The sequence below is a fragment of the Anoplolepis gracilipes genome, chromosome 2 (assembly GCF_047496725.1).
Source record: "Anoplolepis gracilipes chromosome 2, ASM4749672v1, whole genome shotgun sequence".
In the NCBI taxonomy this organism is placed as follows: Eukaryota; Metazoa; Arthropoda; class Insecta; order Hymenoptera; family Formicidae; genus Anoplolepis; species Anoplolepis gracilipes.
The window spans coordinates 13,933,628-13,959,014 of record NC_132971.1 but is presented as its reverse complement, the minus strand read 5'-3'; the positions used below and the strand labels follow the sequence as shown (position 1 = coordinate 13,959,014).

Below are 25,387 nucleotides of genomic sequence, written 5' to 3'. Positions count from 1 at the left end.
AGATTTTCCGCGAGGGTACAAAGCTGCCGAACGCCGGCGCTTAAAATCTCTTTTTTCCATAATATTCTAATGGTCATAAAATGAACATAAAACTAGAAAAAAAAAGGTTTTACGACTTCTAAAATACCCCCGGCTATAAATCAACCGCAAAGATAAACAGATCTACTTTCGAACGTGTGTAGGACCCTCCCCCCCCCCCCACCCCCCTTTCCCTAATATCAGACCCCTCGCGCCTCCCAGATACCCCCGTCCCCACACCCCCCTCAACGCCCCATGGCTTAGAATCCCCACTATAACACTACTTTGGGAGAGTAATTTTCAAAAATTTTCTTTTTTTTTTTTTGCGTTGCCGTCCAATATTTTCCAATAACATAAAAAATCAATCCATAAATTTTATAAAAATAAATGATATTGACCATGGAATATTTGGATGTTTAATCATATCACTAGTGCAGAATAATATTTGTTCAAACAATAAAAAAAAATATCTTTCATCAAAATATTTAACGGATAAAGTGATGTAATAAAACAATGTACAATTACAAATAAAATTAAGTTCCATTTGAAACTCCGTGATTATCCGAGATTGATTCAGAAACGAATCACGAATAAAGTGTGACCAAAATACAAATTTTACTGAAATACTGAAATAGATATAATCCTCGTCAAGAGAAAGTGCCCGAGTTTTAGTGATCCGGGATTGAAACAGAAATACATAGTCCCTAGTTATTATTGACCGTATCGATGAAACTCGAAATTGTGCCGTCGAAGCAATCGTGACCAGCAGATTTTTATCATTCCAGGGCTTTCGCCAGTTTTACCCTCGCATCGACTATCATCATGCATCGAGTTGTCCACTTACAACCCCCCCACCCCCCGGCTCACATACACGCGCATGCCAGATAGAAGCTCGCGGAAGGGTAAGGTTCGCCTGGATTTCCAATTAAACTTTGGCAATTGTCGTGCTAATTATCCACTCTCTGGACATTTTCCAGATTAAATAAACTTTGAGTGAGGGAAAGGGGAGGAGAAGAGAGAAATATATATAGATAAGCGTTAGGCTACCACCCCAAACTTGTTGGCGTGATTGATATTAATTATCAAATGAAGTCGCGTACGTAAAATTTTCACATCTTTTACAATAAAATATTTCTCTCAAAAATTTCACATTACATTATTGCCATAAAAAGATATTGTACAATATAAAAAATGCTTTCATATGTATATATATATTCGTCATGAAAATATCTCGACCAAACTAATATAATGTTTTTGTTATATAAAAAAAATAATATTTTATAGAAAAATTGGCTCTCTTTCTCTCTTTCTCTCTCTCTATCTCTATTTATTTTTAGTAAAATGTGTTCTTCGCGACACCTATAAAAACGCATATTATTTCCTCTTTGAAGAGAAACTTGAAAAACTTACTTCGTGTTATTCAAGGAAAGTCTTCCATCGTAATAGCGGGCTTCTAAAGAACAAAGTCGGAAAAATTTGAACCGCGATGCTGAAGTGAATTCAACGCGGGCTGAACAAAACCTCTCAAGAAAATCTTTCGTAGAACAAGTACCAGGATTGCAAAGGCTATACCAACCAAGTTCTCTTTCGTGCTCTAACAGGTAGGTTAACCGCAGTTGACAATACTCGACAATGTGGCGGGGAAATTCGCACTCTTCGCGCTGGGGCTGCGCCCTTCTACCTGCAACTATTCTGGCACGTTTTTACCTCTCGAGCTAAGCGCACACCATTTTACCCGTTCCATCAAGAGATCTCTTTGTCTTCTTTGTATTCTCGCCTTCGAACAATTCTTTCAATTTCGCCAGCGTAACTGTACTTTATCGTTTATCCGCCATGATGATCTAATTATCTCTGGTTTCTCACTTCCTTTTTTCTTTACATTTGCATGATTGCAAATAGCTAATTTGAAAAATATTTTCGCTATTTCTTAGTTTCAATAATATTACAATTAATATTTTAGTTAATAATATTTTATGTTCTATCGTTTTTCTTTAATGTATCTTCTATGTAAAGAATTCTAAATAAATTTATGTGCTTTAAAAGTGTATATAGGACAATAAATATTTTATTGAAAGTTATCTCCTCTTCTTTCCTATTTTATCATTTATCGATATTGCCTTCTTTTCAATAATAATGATTGATGTACATGTTGATTCGCATAATTGTAAAAGTGCTCCGAACGGTAAAGGGAATCAAACTTTTGAAATAAACATAAAAATAGTGTGACTGTGCGATCCTTCTGTACAAATACAATTTTCAGAATAAACTTTTATATTCTTTGTACTTCGTCTTATTGTTCGAGAGAGTTGGAAAGATCGCGACTCTTTTACAGTTTCAGTATTTTCTCGAGACGATCGTTATTCACACACATTGGACAGTTAAAGAAAAATTTATCTAGATATAGATGCCGAGACTTTTTCTGACGTAATTCGATTACGCGGAAAGACAAGTTCTTAGAGGTATCAGAAATTACCTTACACCAACCATTGGGAAGTTGCACGCGTACTTTTCATTCGCGAAACGAAAAGAATACGCCCAGGAATGCTTAAGATATTTCTCGAGATAATAAAATACGGCATGAAAAAAGTTTGCAGTGAACGTCAAGAATCTTTATGCATCAAAGCGAAAAGTTATTCTCGCATTACACAAGAATCGGTATGCTACATAAAGGAATTAGTATTATTGCTTGAATGTCAAACTTTTATTATTTCAGTTGTGGTATTATAAGATGCTTTTATATGCTACGTAAAAACAAAGTTTGCTTACTGCTATTGTATGTTGCTATATCTGTTGCTATCTCTCAAACAACATCAAACTTGATCATGGCTGCCAAATTCTTAGCTCAAACATTATATTTGATTATCTATACGAACATTATTTTTTTTTTACATAATATATTTTTCTTATTGTTTATGGGTAAAATTATGTAATTTTTAGAAAATTTAAAGATATACTAGATATATTAGTGTAATAAAAAATATGAAGCATCTGACTCACAGCAAATATAATATCATAGATATTAATGCAGGATTATAATAAAAGTAGTTGTTCAAGTATCATACAGCAAGATGATAAAGATGTATGTAGATCGTTTTATTTATAGCCTTCAGGCAATATCACTACCAACTTTACTTGAGCACCTGGTACATAGAGGTCTATTACCCGACTATGTGAGAAGAGACAGTACTCTCTCGACGACTACCGTGTAGTCAAACGACTCCTCGCCAAGCTTTTTGTATGCCGAATATAAAGTAGCATTCCGCGCGTGTATGTATGTGTGGGAATATATATATTTACAGAGTGTCTCAGAATCCGCGATAGACAGATGTATTTCGTTAGTGTTTTGAAATATTACTAAAATAAGAACAGAACAAATATATTATCTTTTATCATTTTTTTCAAGATGATAAAATATTCTTACAAGTGCATAATCTAAAAAACATACATAAAAACTCAATTATTTTCATATTTTTTTTTAAATATCAAATATCAGTTTTTTTTTCTGTATTATCAACAGAAAGAGAATATAAACAGAAATCTACTTAAATTTTATGACTTGAATATTATTTCATTAAAAATATCAAAAGAAAGATTCAGAAGATTGAACACCCAGTATATACATGTGCGTAGCGTATTTTACAGTTGCTTATAAGCATGCATCAGTGTCATCGTATCCATAAGATACGCATAAAGGTACATCCAACTCGTGAATCAAAATTTGTGAAAATGTGAGAAAAAGGTGGCATGTCTGTTTGCTTGACACTGCTTTCTCCGTTCTCACTATATTTGGTATTTTAGCACCTCTTCTACTTATTCTCGTTGCTACAAACAACCAAAGCTCCGCGGCCCAGATGGTGAAAACGCGAATGTTCTCGTTTTCTTTCGAAAAGATGAAAACTACTCGTGGAAAGCTGCGGACAAAGACAAATAGAAAATCTTCTACGTGACAGCTATTCTTTGTGCGCATTTTTCCTTGCCTTGCTTCTTTGATGTAAAAATTATATTCTCCGTTAGCGAAAATGGAGTTCAGAAATCAGTATCTTCTTGGCAACGCAAAATATTAACAAATATCGTTAAGGTATACATTAAAAAGAATAAAATACGCGACTTAAATTTAATATTAATTAAAAAATTATAAATCCTTCCAAGAATCAACAAAAAATATACATATAAATAGCGAATTATCAAGAATTAATAAAACTGCTAAAAAAATTATTCATCAAGGAACTGTGTCTGTGAATACCGCCCTTAATACATAATTATCGCAATTTCTCCCACAGCAATTAATATCCGTTGCGGCAGGAAATCGACGCGATAAGAACAGTAAATGGTCGGATGAAATAAATGTAACAACTGCGACGCTACGAAGGACGCGATATATATTTCCTGACTCTCCCCGCTGTTGCGCTATTTATATCTCGTTAGCCGCTCCTTCGAATCAGTCCCTCTCGATATAGGGATCATCGCCGAGGCGGATGTGCTCGGTTCTTCATCGCAAAAAAGGGCCCGACGTATATAGCGTCGCGATGAGGGAACGAGCGAGAGAAGACGGAGACATGAATACACAAGCGGAAAAGAGTTTTAATTCAGCTGAGCTACCTGAATTTTTCCTCCGAAATTTCGCAATTACAAAGTCTGTCTTTCTCCCGCTGATATTCTGTAGCTTGTAAATGCATTGGTATTCGTCGCTCGAGCGAATTTACCGAAGCAATCAAAGACGAAGCAGATACCGCATTACGACGGCGTTCCAGGAAGTGTAGCCGAGGAATAAAAAAATGTTGCGATCGTTTCTGCGGTTAGGACGAAGACGATATTCAACATATTCGATGTCTAAAGAGAAGGAGAGTGAGACAGAGAAAAATATCTATTAACGTGTTAAGACACATCTTCCAAGAAAGCAAAGAAAGAGTATATTTATATACAAAGTGTAACTGAAAAAACATATATGACATATAATTGGCAAACTCTCTGGCACAAATTTAGAAACGATTTTTCTTCAGCAAAAATGTTGAGGCATTAATAATTTTCAAGTTATATTCCTTCCAATAATAATAAGCGATTGAAAAAAAGAAGGATTTTTTGCAAATTAAACTTTGAAGAGATAAAAGATGTAACACAATTAAAATCTTTAATTAATTTCAGGTGGAGTTTACTTTAGTAAAATTTTCATTTAAGGCTTAGTTACAAAGATATAATGGCAAAAAGTTTATAAAAATGATGACCTTTCTCGACATTTTTACTGAGGAAAAAACCTCTCTAAATTGGCCAGAGAACCTGGCATTATAAGGCCATATATGTTTTTTCAGTTATATACTCTATATAGAACACTATACATATAGAATAATTATATAAATATATATAAGCATAAAAATATAAATGTTTTATAATACTATAAAAAAGTAATTATATAAGTGCATTATAAATATGGAATAGATAAAAATAATGGAAGAATAAAAAAAATATACATAAATAAAAACGTAAAATTACATAAGCTTACATAAAGATCAATACAGTATAAAGGAATATAAGCATAAAAATATAAGTGTGTGTGTGTGTGTGTGTTGTGTATATATATATATATATATATATAGCAATATAGAAATAGAGAGAGTTTAGTAATCATAACGATGTATATTCTACATTAATAAAAATTAGATATAAGGAAGAAGTGACGAATAATTTCTTAACTAATAATTTAAAAAAAAATCTATTGTTGAATAAAGTCACCAAATTGCGAATAGTGATAAGTAACAGATAGAGAGAAATAGATATATAAAAAGAATGGGATTCCAAAAGACCGTGGGGAGTTTGAGCACCGTCGATCCAACTCTACGGATGCAGACAGCCTCTCACACGACGGACGGCAAGAGCGAGACGGAGGAGAGAGGCATGATCGGAGGGGAACCGGTTTCATTCAACCGCCATTTAAAAATTCTGGAACCGCTGCTCTTGGAAAAATAATCAACGGACGAGCGGTGCTGGGTTGCGTAACTCTTAGAAAGCGGCTCTCCGTCCGCAGATAGGGAGGAATGATCGGCGTTCGGTCGAGCGAGCGAGGAAACGGCAAGGTGGGTAAAGAGAAAGAGAGACGGAGAGAGATCGGCGAGTATACGGCGTGGCGATACCGTAGATGGAACGTCGTAAGCATGCCTCTCCGTCTGTAGGGAACAGGCATGAATTTCCTCCGCCTTTGAATGCGTGCGCGCGTATCTGCTCTCGCGACGGGCGTGCCGGTTCCGGTTTCGCCTTTGATAAGCGATATCGATTCCCGATGGGAACGCATCTCCTACACTTTACTACGGCTACGACTCCGGATCTAAGAGACGTTCCACGTGTGTGTGTGTGTGTGTGTGTGTGTGTATGTGTGTTGTTATGTGTTACGTATTCTTTTTTTTAGATTCTTTCCTTGTCCCGAGGGTATGTACATTTGGATGTAACGAGGTGCCATTCGACGCGATCGTGTTGCTACGCAAAAGTTTGCGATAAAAGAAAATAGACGCCCTATCAATGAGCGGTTCTTTAAAGAATGTCATTTGACCTTTTTTTTTAAACAAACAATGTTAATTTTATGTATGTTATCCTTGCTTTTTGAAGATGAAAAGTAAAGTTCAAATTTTCTAATAATGTTAATTTTTAATTTTAAAAAGATATTTATATAAAATTATTGATGGAAGAAGAATGTTAAATTAATGAAATTAACATAAATAATACATGTAAATAATCGTCAATTTTAGTAATTAATTGTTTTAATTTATAATTATGTAATATATATAATTATAAATTAAATAAAAGCTAGAACACACTATCATCAGTACAATCATAAAATTATAATAGTATTATTATTTTATAACTATATCACAATGATTTATATCAGCACTACTTATATTTGTAAGAAGTAAAAAGAAGAGTATATGCATTATTAATCTTCATATTAATGTTAAAATTCAATTCAGATCCTTTAATGAGATAGAATGTCACATCACTCAATTAGAAATAACTTACTCAAATGCCAAAGAAAACATATTTTAATGCATCTTAATACGTTTCTATAAAATTACTGTCATTAGAAATTTATTTGTGCCAAATATAATCTTTGCATTAAAGCAAACGTCGTAGTATAGTCTTCGCGATTCCGAAAATAAGTGTAATATAATACAACCGGGTTAAACAAACGAAAAAAAATTCTAACTAATTCACAATCGCTGTGTATTCTTGTGGTAAAAGCATGTATATGAGGACGAAAGCTTTGATATGTTCCGAAAAGTCGCCGGATATTTTTTATACTGCGGTTCAATAATTCTCGATCCGTCGACGCATAAATAATGAATACCGGTACGCTGGCGAGGGTGTAAATCAAATCGACGACAGGCGTTTCATTTCGAGGTCGATTTGTCTCGCGCCCGAGAGCGGGCTGGCGAAACGGACGAAACACTGCGCGATTCGGGCAGCGCCGCCGGAAGCACGTGTTCGTGAAATATCGTGGCGTGTTACTTCAAACGCCACGACATTTCGAAACGTGCTGCAGGTCGACAGTGAGAGAACGGAGGGAGGGAGGGAGGGAGGCAGGAGGAGAGAGAGAAAGAGAGAACGAAAGAAAAAAAAAGAAAAAAACAGTCACAACGCGAAATGTAAAGCCCATACACCTGCAATACTGGTTTTACTACCAATAAAATGAATAAATCGTTTATTCTGGTCGAAATGCATGGAATTCATTCGTGAGTTAAATTTATCGTTAATCGTCCATTGCTATTTGGATTAATGAGGAACAATTAATTTAAATTATAAACGTAAATTATCTAGATAAAAAAAGTTGATTTTAGAAATAATATCCTTTTTCTCATTATGCTCATTTACTATATACTTATTTCATTTTGATTCATATTGATCCGACAACGTCAAATGCTCAATTACAGAACTTGGATCGAGAAAATTTTTGAATCGAGTGAGAAAACTACTTACTAACAATTACATATTTGACTTATGCCTTAGCATATAATTATTGCTGTAAGCATTTTGACTCATTTAAATGTATACAGATTTTAAAGTATTGCAAAAGGATTTTATTTGTAAAGTAACAAAAATTTAAAGCGATAAATAATTTTTGTAACGTACATGAATTCATAGAAAAAGAGAAAGAAAAAGAGAGCATAAATTCTTCTGTAATTTCTTATTCTTTTTTTTCGTACATCTGTTGATTTAAGTATTCATTTCTATGATTAAACTGCAATGTCATAATAAATATTTAAAAAAATAATTACGGTCTATCTATCAAACTAAAAATAAAACCATACAATGTTATATTCGATAGTTTAAAAACCAATAACTTTTCACCCGATTATGCTCTGCTCATTAAAATTCAATTAACCCTCTAAAGCAACAAGTACTATACCTTGACTATTGTCGGCAGCGTAATTGCTGTTAACATATTTTCTTTTTCTTCTATAAATTTGTTATAAAAAATGATAAGTGGCCAACTCGAATGATTAAAAATCCTTTAAGCTCTTACCAAATGGCATTGGCCGGAAAAGCCATTCGTAATGAGCCAGTCAGACAATTACGCGGTTCGTCCGTTAATGAAGTTAACGACCATCTTAAGTGCCTCGCGGAAACGAGACCCGGCAAAATCCACCCACGCACGTCGCTTCTCGTATGCTGTACCGATGTGAACAGTACTTTACGATGAGATATGGACGGAGAGACTAAGAGCTGAGATACAAGGTATAAAAATAAGATAAAGTTAGTAACGGTAGGTTTAGTACTGGATCATTACAATATAATTCAATAAAGTAATGAAAAGTGCACGTATAATATTAAACCATAAGAAATAAGGAAGAAGATACAATGTTGCAAATATCGTATGTATAATAACGATTAAATAATTGAAAGCAATTAATAATAATTACAAGATATTACATTTTATAAACGCTTCAAAATCAAATAAAACATAAACAACCACCTATTTTTAACATTTTTAACATTAGTTAATAATATTTCACTTTTATACACTGTGTATACATAAACTCTTACAAGTATTCTATTACTTTTTATCTTTTTTCATTGTAACTTCAGTTCTAATACTGAATATAGTTTCCACTCTAGATAGAAGCAAGTTTATTAATAGCTCTTCTAAGAACAGTTAGTATAGTGAAAGAGAATGAAACAGAAGGAAAAAAGTATAATCAGAAGATAATTTTATTATAATTAAATTAGCAATTGTGTTTGGAATATATGAATACAAAATAAGATTAAGTCTTATCACATAGTAGCAAATAAATCGAACATTGTTATTAAGGTTGTTAAATATTATTCAATGTATTACATAAGAGACGATAAAGACAATATAACAAAAGATTGAAACAACGGGAAAGGGAAAGAGAATGTAGAAAGGAAGAGAGAAGAGCGAGAGAGAGACAATCAACATCCCACGGGTTCGCATTACCATCGACCCGGCCATGGTTAAACTCGACGTAGCTATTTATAGACCATGATTAAATACATACAGCCTGATCGTCACGAGAATCCATGAGGGATCCGTGCGTCTTTTTTCTCGAAACTTTAGCGAGAGCCTCCAAATAAGGTTCTTGTGATAGAAGATGTTTCTTCTGCCTGATCTCATCTCCTCGGAGAATAAACATTCTCTAATACAAAATACACGAGAGAATATACTCCCTTTTGATTCTGGTATTTATTACAGAATCGATTTAAGTTTCTTTTATTTTATCACGTTGTATATCTCTTCTGTTTCTCCTTTCTCGTATTTTTTCAAAAAATTATTTTAAAATAAAATTCATAATTTTCAGTAATGTGCTGTAAGTATTTAAGTATACATATGATATTTAATTCAAAGAGAGGGTCGATAGATATCTTCTTTTCTAGAAAGAAAATTTTTACGAAACTGCGAAAATAACACAGAACAATGGCTGTATAACCTATATAACGATAAGCCGATAAATGTTTATTTATTACATACTGTGGCGTATGTTACCCCGTAATTACAGTCTGTTCACAAGTTCCCAGAGATAAGGTCGTCAGCCTGTTATTTTCTCTCACGCTTTCTTCCCTCTTACCTTGCCGATTAATCTAACCCTCTGACGTACTCTTCAATTTCCATCGTTTATGAAAATTATTCACATGGCATAATTTTTTAAGTAATCTTGATAAACTGTTATTTTTAGAATTTTATTAGGTTACTTCGCAATGAGATGCTTACGTTTCAACAATGTATCTTTGTAATTGTGATTTGAAATGACCAGTTTAAATAAATACGTCTTAAAATACTCTTTATACGAACATAGTACATTCGTTTTTATATAATTAAAAGTTGCATGGAATTTTGCAGAGATTTATTTTAATAATAGTAACAATTTTAATGATTCAGAAACATTATAAAGAATCTAATAAACTCGCGTATTTAAGTACACGTGATATTTAATTCGTGTAGACAATGCGTCTTACGATAGATACCTTCTTTACTGGGAAGAAAATTCTTACGAAACTGTAAATACAAAATAAAGGCCGCATATATGTATATCTATCTGTAAATACAATAGATTTAAATGTTAATACATAACGAACCATCGCACGACACATCGTCATTGTTCATTCATTATTCACAGAGACGAAGAAAGTATTCAAGGCGCGCTAGAGGATATCGCCTGACAAATAGACAACAAGAGAAACGCGGATGGAACCGCGCCAATACGAGGAATCACGCGCGAAAAGAGAAACGGCCCGGTAAGCAGTCGTCGCGAGGGAAAAGGGAGAAAGGAGACGAATGAGGGCGTTATATAAAACGGGAGTTTTTTTTTTTACGACAGAACGGTTTAATTATCCGTGGACTCGCGCGGTCTCGGCGGCCGTTTTACGTCGCCGAGAATGCAACGTTACTCCCGTGCCAAGGCGCAATTCGCGCACCCTCCTCGTCTCGCGCGGCGCGACGAAATGCGAAACCGTTTCATTATCAGACACGACCGGGCTCTCGCTTTTGTGACCATCTAGCGTGCAAAGAGGGAAAGAGAGAGGGAGAGGGAGAAGGCGAATCATGAAATTCGCGAGGGAGAGATAGAGATAGATGTAGTTGCTTTATGTTTCAGGTACATAGAAACTCGTAAGAACAATACGATCGAAATACATACGTAGTAAATGACAGAATTCTCGAATTGGAGAGAGTAAAGGAAAGAGGAAAAGCAAAAGATATATACGGAATCGAATATTAATGAGGATATAAGTTTAATATTCCAAATAGAATGAAATATGCATATATATGTACATATATACATCGTGTAAAATTAGGGAGAGTCAAAGAGAAACACCTTGTTCACAAAGATGAAAATGGGAAATACATATTGGTTAATAATTATGCAAAATTTCATAAATATATATTGTACAAAAAGAGCAAAAATATAAACCATAGAATTTTTTTATGTTTATGATTAACACTATAGGATACATGTATATTTTGGATACTGGTTACATAACACAGATAAGGAAAAAAAATATAAACAGAGAATGTTGCATAAATACAAAGAACGTGAAACAAAAAAAGATGAAGCCAGAGAGAAGATGGAAATATAACTAATAGTTGGTATAAATTTATTACGCGATCGAACGATGAAGAACCCTTACCGGGATAAGAAGTTATCGTTTTGTAATTGATAGGTATGATTACGGAAACAAGTTTTATGTGATGGGTATGAATCAAGCTAATGAAAATATACATGAGTGTAGGTGAATAAACTACAAACATCAAAGATCACATAATTCAAAACGGTTGTGTAAAATAAATTACCTGTTTTTTGAAGCTTAAATTTCCATTCGCAAAATAAATTACATAATTAAATATATGAAATATAATAATGGATATAAAAAAAATGTATTACATATATGAAAAATTTTCCAAAATTTTTATATATCATCTTAATACAATTTAAATATAATATATATTAATATATATTAAATTATTTATTATACATTAAAATTTTTATTAGCTGATGCGAATTTTGAAATAATAAATTCTCTCTTTTTCTTTCTTTATAATTATATTTAAATATATAATAAACTTAAAGAATATCCGAGTTATTTTTTAATAAAAAAAATATTGCTTTTATTATATACGCTCTTATAAATAATAATTAAAATAACCTTATTGTAAACTTTTTAAATAAAATCTTAAAAAAACAAGTTTTTTTTAAGTTTAAAGCGTAAATCTCGAGACAAAAATTAGTCTGTATTATATACATTATAGAATATGGTAACAAAAATATAATTCAATTTCATCGCAAGATCAACGGTCATTTTTCATCACGAATGTTTTAGCACGTGCGTCCAAGTCTTATTTAAGTCTGATGCATGCACGATCGTAGTTAAAACGAAATTATGATGCTCGGAATCCAATAGCTTACGCATCGTAGAATAGATAAAGCATGCTAAAGTCTCTAATTGATTGCTTGCGGCGTGTAAGCTTTCAGTTAGAAAGCGGATATTTACGAGTACGTTTCAGGGGTTTATGGGAATAAGTTTTATCTTCCGTGTGGAGGTCTAATGGAGCCGTATCGTCGTTCGAACTTAGACCCGTTTGCATACTGTATGCTGTGCGTTTTTAGCGCGGGTAATAACTGTCCGCATACACGTGCTTTAGGACGAACCTTTAGGGCACTAAGAATGCTAAAATGCCCCCGACATATGAATATGTATGTGTGCGAGAGTACAGACACTTTCTTCCTTCCTCCGCGGAGCGTTTAGGGATGCGTAAAACGCATATTGCCGGCAATAAATGTTTTATTGCGATATCTAAGCGCACTATCGTAAACAAACCAAGAGGAAGTCGATAGGTGGATAAGGCGACAAGGAAACAATGTGGGAAAAACGCAAATTTTTAGATCCTTTAAAGGAAACGATAAATATGATTGATTCATGCAAAATATTCAGAAATACAAAAATACGGAAATATATATTGCTTATACTATTTTTAACGACAATGGAAATATCGTTGTGTAACTATGCTAACCGACATACATGTATTCCGTATTTTGAAAAGTTCTCTGTTAAATGTTACCAAATTCATCTTTGCAATTTTATGGTAATGATAAAACGTTCATGAAATACGCTGAAGGCGCGCGGAACGAATTTGAATTCTTCTCGAATGCTTTCGGCAATGCGACAGAGAAACGATGAATAGTGAAGAGAAGGAAGAAGAGGAAAGGGGACGACGGAGGATAGAGTCACGTATCCGATTTCGAAGCCGGTAGCTCGCGGTGCACTCTTAAAACCGGCCGGTGCAGCCTGCGACGCGGTATGCAGCAGCCGGAATTCGCGGGGTCGTAACCGCGACCTATCGGCGAATATTGGATGCCGTTGCATGCCGCTGCTCACCTCGGCATACCAGCCGGGCATACGAAGGAATGCGTGCCCTACTGCGCAATGGAAAGCTTCCCCGTCCAAGGTTAGATGTCGAGGAGAGTACGTACACGTCCGTACATCTACGGTCACGGTGAATGGGCAGGGAATGGATTATAACGTTCCCCGCATTCTGTTTATGCTCGAAAATCGATACGCGCCCGGATCAAAACACGATATGTAAATGAGCCGGGCGGCCGGCTAACGTGCGGAATGAGGAGCGTTTTATTCTTCGGAGAAATGCGTGACATTCGATTCAATTCGATAACCAGAGGAGCGTCGTAAATGTATAACCATTAACGACGGTGACGTTCCATTTGCAAATGTGACAAGGATCGCGATCGTGTGTATCTTATTACACGATTCTCAATTATCATCCTACAAAATTGTAGGTGCATCACACTAATGACTCAAAGATCATTTTTCAATTCGATGTACATACGTATTTTGTTTAGTTGTCAAAATTTATTCTCCATGTGACAATGTCGATTTTTCCGCATGTAATTATGTCGCATTTTATGATTCTATTTTTTCTAGAAAATTATCCATTATAAATAATAATATATGTAATTCACATTCTATATACAGGATATTTCGGAGTTTAACCAACAAATTTCTAGAATATGTTCTAAAGGTTCTAAGCAAACAAGTTTACATTATAAATCAATTCGGCTTAGTTATCGAGAAATATAGACAGTTTTATTATAATATTGCAATAAACAACAAACACCAGACATTTATAATTTTTACATGAATATTCTCTAAAGCTAAATCAAGCTATAAATAATTTAAAAATAATATGACTTGACACTTTGAACAGTCTATTATTAAATGTATTCAGAAATTTATAGTAGTAATAATAATGTATAATTTGTGTGCTGTAGCCTTAGCATCATCTAAACGCCAATGTCAAATAAATGTTTGGAGTGACATACTGAGTATCTAATGGAAACTTTTACATTGAGCGAGGTGGGAACCTACTCGGGGACCATTGTCAGTACTTTGCGTTATTGAAAATTAAATTTTTTTTATCTCAATAATCGAGCCGAATTGATCTATAGTGTATTTATAAACTTTTTTGCTTAAAATAATTCTCTAGAACACATTCTGGAAGTTTGTTTGTTAAATCCCAGGACACCCTGTATATGTAGACATATTGCACTGTACATAAATCAATTTTCGAATGTATGCAGAAATATGGCCGCTTTCACGAGAATCAATATAGCTGGACAAACAATGTTTTCTCACACTTTCTATTCTCATTTGCATTTAGGAACGACAAGGCACGAGCTATGTTAATTACCTGTAGGTTGATTATTTTTTTCCGCGAAAAACCTGAGACCCCGACCTTTCAGAGTGGTGAACTAGTCGCTGCATGTTGCGCCACTGAAAATTCTACTGTACAGCAATCTACATTTAACGAGATAATACCCAGAAATCGTATATACATATATATACAGAAAATTATGATCCAAATTGATACGGCTAGCAAATCTCTTTGCTTTTTCTGGATAGATTTAAAGTATATTAAATTATATATAGTAATTATAGTACATAATTATATAAATTATATAAAATCGAACTATATTTTGTTATATATACATATATATATATATATATATATATATATATATATATATATATATATGTATAATATATTTTATATTCAAAATTTTCACAACCGAAATTAATAACAGTTTTAAGAAAAGAAGTGTCTTTCTTATTTGAATGTATCGTAAAAAAGAAATTTGCATATATCCTATTTTATTTTATTATCTTATTAAATATTTCAAAATGTGTATTGATTATACATTATAATGTCGTTCAATAATCAGCGCCATTTGATAATTTGAACAATTAAAAAAAAATATTGTCTTTGTTTCAGAAATAAATAATAAGTATTTTAATTTTATAAGTAAAATTATTAATTTTAATTCTTAATTTTCTCGTATCGTTAGAATACGAAAATTTCTACGCATTAATTTGTTACCTACGTAGTAAAAATGCATTGGTACATTTCTGTCGTATCGGATCTTTCTGTCCTAAATACTGGCTTTCGGGATTTCCTTGGACCGCGAACTTTCGCCAGGTACAGGAAGTTCCCATTGAAATGCACAGAGACTCATTGAAGTGGAAGTCAGTTTCGGAACTGGCGAAATAACAGCCTGGCGGACAACGTGCTGTGAATCCTCCGCTTGGCGGAACGGGCGAGATGCGAATTCGTAATTGACGTAGAAGCGATTTCACTCGATATTCGAGGGGTACCAGGGGCGCCGAGTGCGCGACGCTCGTAAAATAAACGCTCGGTATGACTTTCCGTTGGCCGGCGGTAATTGCGTCCGTATCTGCCGTGTTTACGAGCTCCGTAACTTAATCCCGCGAGCAGAAAGCACGTGTAGGAAGTAACAGAAGAGGAGAGAGGAAGATCATCCACCTTTGCGCGGATGTTCTTTTCTTCGTCTCGATATAGATATACAGATATATACACTGTAAGATCGTTGTATGCGAGGAAGTCGCGTCACGCATTATATAAAGCGCGTTGAACCAAAAAAGCCAAGTTACGAGATACGGTGAAATCTTATTTTTGCGAGTTGAACCTCTCTCACACGCGTAAAAGCATATTTATTCAGCCAGGAATGTACATAAATTGCGCAGTGGCTATCTATCATCACGTATGCGAAAACACGGAAAAGATAAACACGGTACTTATGTCGCGTCAACAAAGTTGCTTTTAACGAGCGGACGAAATCTTTTTTTTTTTTTTTTTTTTTTTCAGAGAGGAATACCTCGCGTGATCTTGGCGATATCAAGACGAAGGATAATTAATATCACCAGTTACGGTGTGATTTTTTAAAGAGATGTTTGCGCGCGCGCAAGCGCACTCGTGGCAAACGTTCACACACGTGGCTCTATGGCATAAGGGGTAGGTACGTTGTCGCACGATGAATATGCATGAGCGTGAAAATGATAAAATCGTACGTATTTCCGCGCGCTCATCTCTCTGTTCTTTTTTTTCCCCCTGCAGATCGCGAAAGAGGATGCGAAGCACACGCTCGGCGTCGAAACGAACGAGCCATTAGCGTCGATATGCGATGTTTAAAAACCGCAACCACGCAGAGAGGGACGCCAGCCTGTGTGAGGTGTACTCGTATTTTTCTACTTTCTTTTTCTTCTTTTTGTTACGCGGCCTCGCGAACAAAGGCCAGTGCCCGCGAAAAAAAGCGGTAATTACATTCTCTTTGCACGAGAAAATGCTGTTGGATTTCTCGTCACCCGATGCATACAGTTCATATATCGTTCTACAATAAACTTGACGATAAGATTCTAACGGACGAACGAAATCGCATCGATACGCGCAATTGAATTTACACGGCATAAAATGTCCGAGAGAAGCGAGAACAAGACTCTTTATGCTTGGTAGCAATTCGAGTCGTTTACTCGCGTGAAATTACGCGCATCCGAGACTCCGTTGCGTTATCTGCAGTTGCAATTATCGTGAGAGTAATTACGCCGCTGTACAACAGGTATATGCGCGCGCGAGATATCACGTTACTTTTATATTTTGACGATTCCGGGAATTAATATCGTTGTTCGCATCGTAAAGATGATTGGCTACTTGAAACCACCTCGTACGAAGTTTCGTTATAATAAAATAAAAAAACGCGCATAGCTCGAAATAGATGTAATGATCGAGCCGCTTTTCGTTACAAGAATTTATTTAAAACAAAATAGTTATAAAAATTTAAAAATAATCGCAAATAAGTTCCTATCCATTCTTAAAAAATCATAGCAGCATGCGGAATTAGATTTCTAATTGAAGAAAAAAAACCCATGTAACGAAATATTCTTGTAGAGCAATTTTTATTTTATTTTACGCGGTTAAAATATCAGCACTAGTTTTAGATACAAATAGTAGGATAGTCCGCGGTGGATTGTACCAATTAAACGCATTCGACCTAACATACCGAAACGCAATAGAACTGACCTACGCATGCAACTGTTGCACACATTCGCGCAACCCTACGTAGTTGAGAATTTTAGTCGTGAGCTTACAGCTTGCTCTCATTCATTCTTCCTTCCTTTTCTCGTTGCTTCGCTATTTTAAATTTCAGGATTGAAATTTTCCATAATTCGGTTTTCAGGCTTATTGGGAAAAACCGTCAGTCATCGCACGTTTCGCGCCTGTTTACGGAAGATGAAAATGAATGAGCAAGAAATGCAGATGAAATGAATGGGCAGAAATGAAGCTTGTCATAAGGAAATGCGTTCGGGTTAAGCTTTCTCTTTCATCATTCTTATTTGTACATCAGTCTTCTTTTCCTTCTGCCCTTTCATATTTTCTCATTCTTTTTTTCAAACTGTCTTCCTCATTTTTCTTTATAATGTAGCACTCATAAGTGATCAATTATATCTATTTTATATCTGTCATTATATAAGCATTAATTTTTTTATATTAAAAGTCAATTTTCCAGTACTTAAATAAATTGAATTAACTTGTTTTCACACAGTGAATGTACCATTCAATTCAATTCCACCATTATGTGCTCATTCTTCCTTCACCGATTCTTTCTCCTTTGGATTCTCGTTTGCGGCGGTCGGCTCGTTAAAAAAATCAAGAGGGAGAAAATAATTACGAGCGTATACAAATTCACCCTCGTAACGCTCGCTAGTCAAAGCTCACGTGACCCAGGGAGTTCGCGACCCACCCTATTCCGTTGGTCCACTTTCAAGACACGATTTCGTGTCCGTGGTGCGTAACGAAAGCTCAAGAGGAAAGAGAATAGAAAAGAAAAGAGTAAGAGAAAAAAGGAAAAGCGCAAAATTACGAATAGGGACGAGGTGCGCTAGGTACCGCAGGATCGATATGTGCAACATGGAGTTTCCTCGGTTGTGCAAAGTTCGCATAATAGCTGGTTGAAGTTTAGAACATTCCTGGAGTGATTTTTAAAAAAATAATTTGTTCCATTTCTCTTCCGAAGGATGTATCGGATCGATTCTTTTTTTATTTTGTTTTTGACTCTCAGAAGCTCTTCTGTGCCAAAGGAGAAATGGAATAAATTATTTTTTTAAAAATCGCTTCAGGAACGTTCCAAATTTCAACCAGCTCGCATAATGGGGACTTTGTAGAAAATAATTAACCTTTCGATCGCGTAAACTGATCGAGAAATATGCAAATACTTCTATTTCAGAATTTTTCAATATCATAATCATTGACTGTAAATAAATGTATTGTTATTGTGCATTATATATACTTTCAAGTTGATATTTAGCAAATTATTACTAATTTTTCCAAAGCTCATATCTTTGCCAACTATTTAAATAAAATACATTATGAAATATACAATATAAATTGTGTATAGATATGTTGATAAACATATGTATGTACAGGCTAACGATAGTACGGTCTGTCACGAAGCTTTCCAAAGTGAATATCGATGACAATGTACACATGTTTATCGCACCACCCGTTACACACTCGTATCTGTCAACGTGGACTTGACAGTCTCCGCCAACGAGGAACATGGTATAGCTAACAAAGCTCTAGGCATCACAGCTGCTGCCACTGTTGTCTCATTGACGCCGTGTTGCTCTCTCATCGTTCTATGAATAGATCTCGCGACCACCTTCGTCATAACTCCTCGTCGGAAACTTCATTAAAGCCTTGGTGTGCACTCAAGTGCGTACGCGACGCGTCGCATCGCGTCGCGTCTAAGATCCTCATCGAAGAAGGAAACGGCTTTCGAACAGCTCCTCTAAATATACGTAATATTCTTTGCGTAATACTTGCTACGATAATGCATTGTACCAATAAATTCACACATGCGTGCGTCAAAGCAAATTTACACTGCTCGAGTTTTCGCTTATCATCTGACAATCAGAATCACTAAAAATAAAAGAAAACAATATGAGATATATAATATCATTATAAAGATAATCATTGCAAGATCATCGAGAGAAAGAGAATCATTGAAATTAAATAAAAAAAAAAAAGTTGCATATATATCTATAGCTTTAAAAAATTAAAATATGTAAAAATTTCAAATATTTTCAATAATGTATACGTATACATATTTATATAATAATATAAAGCTATATTATTCATTCGACTCAAAATTCACATTCAATATAGAGTAGCATTGAATAACTTTATTTAAGATAAATTTCTAAGAGAGTAAGTACACATAAATGATAAATTTACATAAATTTGTCTTAAAATGTTCTTACAATTAGTAACAATGCTTATCGGCAAAGCTTTCAAATTTACAGTTAAAACGCTTCTAGCAGTTCTTCGAAAAAGTATTCAAAAAGTTTCAAAGATTACACAATTTCTCTCGTTGCACCCAGAGGCTACTTACGGAGAGACTGCTTACCTATTTACGAAATAATGTTCTCGCACAAATATGCGCGCGCTTTCGCCAAATATAACAACGTTGTCTTATTTGAGTTGCATTAAACGGAAATGTCAAGTTGTATATCATTTTTATCTTTATCTAAATATGTCATTGCTAAAACTGTGACGGGTACGACTTGCATGTAACACCGTTTGTACTTCACCGACATATTATCGCCGAGAGATTTTGCCGTAATCGAAATATGTCTGATATAAGATGTAAAGCGTCCTGAAATTTATGGCCGTGCGTGTATCCTTCAACGTGATAAAAAGTAAAAAATAATCTTTTATTTGAGTAATGCATAAATAAATCTTTATAAAGTCTAAAGTATATATCCTTAAATAGATATCTTTTTATTTCATGGAAATAATTATAAAAATTTAAGAGTGCGATATAAATGATCATGATATTTAGTTATTTGTAATATTGATTTTTCAGATAAAACATGATATTGTCGAGAATAAATATTACTATGTTATATAATTAGTCGGTAGACTATATTTGAATTTTTCTGATCCCGTCATAATTGCGATTCGAATAACTTTGCGATATTAAAAAAAAAAAACTTTTAGACAAGTCATTTTATTTTTAGTTAATCAGGCGTTTTGTTCGTTATTTTAGCAACGCGTGTAACATATAGGTGTTAAATTAAAATTCGTGACCTGACACGTTAAGCGTCATAAATGTGCGATAATGTATCACACGCTATCTTCGCGAGCGGATATATTAAAACACGTGCAAAACGAATTTCTCATTAACGTCGCAATTTTCGCTCAAATATCCGATGCACGATACCTCAATGCACGATATAACTCGGTCTATCCAGATTTTCCAGCCCTTCGAAAACGCTCGCCCGAGTCTCTTGAAGCTAGGCAGGGAGCGAGCCACGATATACTGTTTGTGAACGCTTGTGATGTTTTTGCTGAAACAGTACTTGCGTCTCTCTCTCTCTCTCTCTCTCTCTCTCTCTCTCTCTCTCTCTCTCTCTCGTTCTTCGAAATAAAAAATTCAATTTTAAGCGTAACACGGTACACACGAGGGATTGTTTACTTCGTAACACAGGCCGGCGAATCTCGTTACAGTACGTCAACGTGCGGCACGTTGCGAAATCATGATTTCCCAGGCTTTTCCGGATGCATCCGCCTTCAACTCGACGGTTCCATTGTTACATTATCTTCGGGCGCTGACCACGCCGAGATTAAAGTTTTAAAGTTCCATACAGAAGTCCGGAAAGAAGTCGAGAAAACTGACGAGAACGCATATGCCCGCTTGCACTCGTGCAGTTCACAGGCGTCGACATTAAGGGACATAAATATAAATAATGGCGTTATCGTTTTCTAAGGTTTTCTCTATTCTCGAGAGAGAAATATTCAATATATTTTATTACTTTGAATCAAATTTAGAATAATATTATTCAGATCCGTTTTCTTTCAACTGAGAAAAATTTCTTATCTTTATGATTTAACATTTTTATAAATTTAATAATTGATTAGCAAAGTATTATATTTTATAATAGTTTTTAAATTAAATATAAGCTATTTTGAAATTATGATATAAGAGAAAAAGTTGCTAAACTTAAATAACTATCAATAATCAAGTTATATTATTCAATTTGTGCATATAACCTATCCGTGCAAATCTGACAGAATATAACATAACAAATTGATTTAATCAATTTAATAAGTGTTTATAATTATTTTAGAATATTTTTGATCAACATTTTGAACGTAGTGTAAAGTAGTATAACTACGACTAATCATGTCTGTAAACTCATTCAATTTAACTCATTACTTTTACAGAAATTTTTTTATAATTAATATCACTCAATATACATACATTTTTCAAACTCATTATTTGCTACATTAAAAAATGAAGAAATCTATTAAAACGCGTTTTGTTTAATCAAAATTTTGAAATCAATTCTTATCACACAACATACTTTTAATTCAAAATAAATGATATTTAAAAAAGTCGATAAAAAGTTCTATAAACAACTTATAATCGCACAATAGATTTGCGTGAAAGAAATAAAATTACTTTTTCTGTATACAACAATAATGGTTAATAAATTAATAACTTTCTGAAAGGGAAGGGGGGTTCACTCGCGTATTATAACCAAGCTACGCGAAATAAAAAAAATAACTCGACGCCACTGGCTTAAGTTCTCGTTACATACCGCTCGCAGAGAGTTCATGAAAGTTCCATCGGGATGAAAGTCGGAGCCGAGCTTCCAACCGCGTAGCTTTTTTTTTCGCCGATGCGGCATGCCGTACCGCATTTCCGCTTGGCTCCTCTCGTCATCGTCATGCTCGTCATGCGTCTCTCGCTATTCCCGGATTCGCGAGCGCACGCCGCAACTATGGAAACATCGCGCGACTCGCCAAAGGTTTCCGGAGGCTCTATAGAGGTTGTGTACGAAAATAGTCGCCGTTTTGCACGCCCCGAAATTGATATAACTCGTAGAATATTAAAATTAAAAAAAACTTTCCCTCAAAATATTATACAATGATGTTTGTATCTTATAATTTTATGTTATCAAATTTCCTATCAATGTTTGTAAATATTTATTTTGTAATCTATTGCTGATATTACTTTTATTATTTATCAAGTCTATTTTGTCAGATATCTCTGCAATTTGTTCTCATCTACTTTTATCGATACTTTATAATGTAGTCTTACGCTACTACATTAATCATGATAAAATATTAAAAAAGGCTTAGACATTTTTTATGTGATCCATAAATACAATGTTAGTGAGTCTTTAAAAAACCTGTGTACGAAATCTGAAATTGAAAATGCTGATAATTTACCGTAGTTAAGTTACGCTTGTCCAGCTTGTTCGTTGCTTATTAAACGAAAAATGTGCATGAGAGCTGAAATCAAATATCGTGCCGAAATATCTAATAGCCGACCACGTTCGTCTTGTCTTTGTGGCACGTCAGCTCTGACATCAGCTGTAAAATTACAATGAATGTTGTTCGTGAAATATGATAGGCGCAACAATTTTTAGTAGCCGTGTATCAGGCAACGGTTTTCACGTTTTGCATATCATAATTTTTCCATGGCATTTTTTAATATTATATAAAATATATAAAATATTACATAATATAAAAGAGATATCTGGAAACCTTCGCCAAATCGAATAACGAATATTTCGTAAAATATGCTGTTATAATTTTAAAAATAGTGACATTTTTTTAACTATTACATGTATAACATTTTAATATAAATATTTTTTCTATATACTTACATTTTCATTGCCATATAAAAAAAATGAAATTATATATTATTTTATTCTAAAAGCAAAATTTTCTATGTGTGAATAATTTATTATTTTCTACCGAATCTGAAATTTGGGTATTTTCAAAATTCTCAATTATTCATTTGATATTATATTTTTATAAATGCACTATATTAAATTTTTTTTTATAATTATGATAATAATTTAGACGTAATTACTTTACGTATATAGTTATTATATAGTATAATGATGGATGTCTGAGTATAAAGTAAATAAGAATCTTATTAACAAGACTGTAAAACGTTTGATCATCTATTTCTTATCCTTTTTATACTTTGATAGCAAAACACGCAATAAAGAGTCGATGAGTTGTACGATGAATACGACTAATTACATCTAATACGAAAGGACGATCCGCTAACGAGGATCTGTTCAGGATTCGCGAGTGATTCGCGTCCGTCCTGGATTTAATCGGACCGCTCCATCCGTGTAGAGTCGATTGTGACCTTGTGTAAATGTCCTCGTAAATTACTTAACCGCTTCATCGAGGTGAATCGTAGAGTCTCTTTAAAAACCACGAAGCTGCCACGTGTTATCGATTCGCGTAAATTTACTTGTGTTGGATGATTCTAATAAATAGTTAAAAATAAGAAATGTTATTTACATACGATCTTACGATCGCAACAAATTTATAATTATATTTGATGCTATTTTGACAAATGTATTATATAATTAAACTATAATTTTTCAAGAGTTATAGTAAATTTAAAAAATTACTGCAGGAATACAGTTTCTGGGATATAGAATTCTGCGGACTTTAAACTATTATTATAAGATTAATAAATTACATTTACATTTTATTTGATATATGTAAAGTTGCATATATAGTTTTCCATGATATAAATTGATTCTATAACGGTAGTTATTATAAATATATTCTGAACTGAATATTTATAGGATATTTCACTTTACTTCATTTTAAATTTATATAATCTTTTTCTTCAAGGCACAAACAATTAGTTGGAATATAATAATAATTGATACTTTTTTCATCACAACTAATTTGATCTTGTACAAACTATTTCCGCTTTAATTCTACTACTTCTAAATTATCGATCCTATCGAAACCTATATATTTGTACAAATATACTTTCCACAATCTGTTACAATTCATTTATAATACGAATATTGAAAGCGTAAACTTCGCTGTATGGTACAGGTTAACTGAAAAGCTATAAATTCTAGAACCGATTAAGGAAAGTTACAGAATTGTGTTATCTGTGAGAATTCTCTCGAAATTTCGTGGCAAGTATCTCGAGAAAGATAGAGGTTCAGGAACGCCGAATGACCTTCATGTTGAATCACGAGAATGCGAAGCTCGCTGTGTGATGAAATCCAGTTTTGATTAAATCCAATTGCAGATTACATACTGTATGTAAATGTGGGAATTGGTGGGTATACGAAACTCGCATAAATAGGTATTGCTTTCGCACAAATGACGCTCAATTCAATTCTCAATTATTGAATATCTTATGTGTCATATATCAATTAAAAATAGAATAAACCATACAAGTCAGAAATCATGATATTGTAAATTTCTACTATCACCTGATCATACTTCAGAAAGAAATTATTTGATATTCTTCAATATATTCTATCATCTTAATAAAGTCTTTACATTATGTAATTTAATGCGTCAAATAATATAAACGTGATTTCACGTATGTTAAAAACAACTATCAGCATTTTGGCAAATAATATATAATATCGCTGAATTCGAGTATCAATAAAATTATCGTTGTGAAAATCTCTCATGTGAGAACAAAAAGAAAATAACACACGAGTCTATCGCATCACTGGTAAAGACTTCCACAGCTCCGCTTCACTCGTGAGAAAATCAACGAAGTAGCCTCGGATAATCAGCACAATACTCGGTCCTTATTCGCCAATTACCGGCTATAACTGGCGGATCGGCCGCTCTTTGTTCTGCCCCGACGCGATCGCACGGCTGTTGTTGCAACAACAGCGATTTGCTGCCGGCAAATAAAGTTATCCATAGGTAAAGAAATTGCCCGGTCTAATAAATTAACCTCGCAAATATACTGTGACAAAGGTAACTTTCTTAAATTTCACGAAGGAAATCCATCGGTCGGTGCAATATATGATACGAGTGCGTATCCGATACCTCATCGATTTCGCCGATGATCGATATCGAAATTTTATCCTATCATACGTGCTCGCTGCTCAATTTTTCACGGCGATACTTGTCGATGCTAATGGATGGATAATCCATCCGCCCTTTTTTTTCGTTAGAGCCACTTTATCATGCACGTTTAATCGT

At 34.1% G+C, this 25,387-nt stretch overlaps 1 protein-coding gene across 3 annotated transcripts in view; it reads right to left on the bottom strand.

Moving 5' to 3' along the window:
• LOC140676071 (uncharacterized) overlaps nt 1-25,387 on the bottom strand; it is a 347,777-nt gene that overhangs the window by 167,784 nt on the left and 154,606 nt on the right. The gene's annotated exons all lie outside the window — the stretch shown is intronic.